The sequence below is a fragment of the Colobus angolensis genome, unplaced genomic scaffold, assembly GCF_000951035.1.
Source record: "Colobus angolensis palliatus isolate OR3802 unplaced genomic scaffold, Cang.pa_1.0 Scaffold139, whole genome shotgun sequence".
Taxonomy (NCBI): domain Eukaryota; kingdom Metazoa; phylum Chordata; class Mammalia; order Primates; family Cercopithecidae; genus Colobus; species Colobus angolensis.
Window position 1 is genome coordinate 1,100,287 of NW_012114477.1, and position 459 is coordinate 1,100,745.

Below are 459 nucleotides of genomic sequence, written 5' to 3' on the forward strand. Positions count from 1 at the left end.
ACAAGTGTGAGCCACCTCGCCCAGCAGAAACAATTTCTTAAGATGCTCCTGAAGCATAGAGGGTGGGGGATAGGAGAAGGATGAAATGGAGGAATATAGATCCAAGGATATAAAGTTGCAGATATAGAGGATGAATAATTCTAGGTATCTAATGTACCACATGAGGACTATAGTTAATAATATTGTATTGTATTAGGGATAATTGCTAAGAGTAGATTTTAGGTTCTCTTATGACACAAATACACACAAAAAGGGTTACTATGTGAGATGATGAATATATTAATTTGATTGACTACAATAATTATTTCACTTCATATAAGTAAACAAAAATATCATGTTGTATACCTTAAATACATACAATACAAAATACAATGTGATTGAAGTATATGAGATATTTTCCATAGAACCACAAAACTATTTCATCCCATTCTTGGCTTTCTGTTGGGTTAACAAAGGTTA

General features: G+C 32.2%; 1 protein-coding gene across 1 annotated transcript in view; it reads left to right on the top strand.

The window, feature by feature from the left end:
* The window catches only part of TTC28 (tetratricopeptide repeat domain 28), a 720,135-nt gene that overhangs the window by 51,975 nt on the left and 667,701 nt on the right, over window positions 1-459 (top strand). The window lies entirely within an intron of this gene.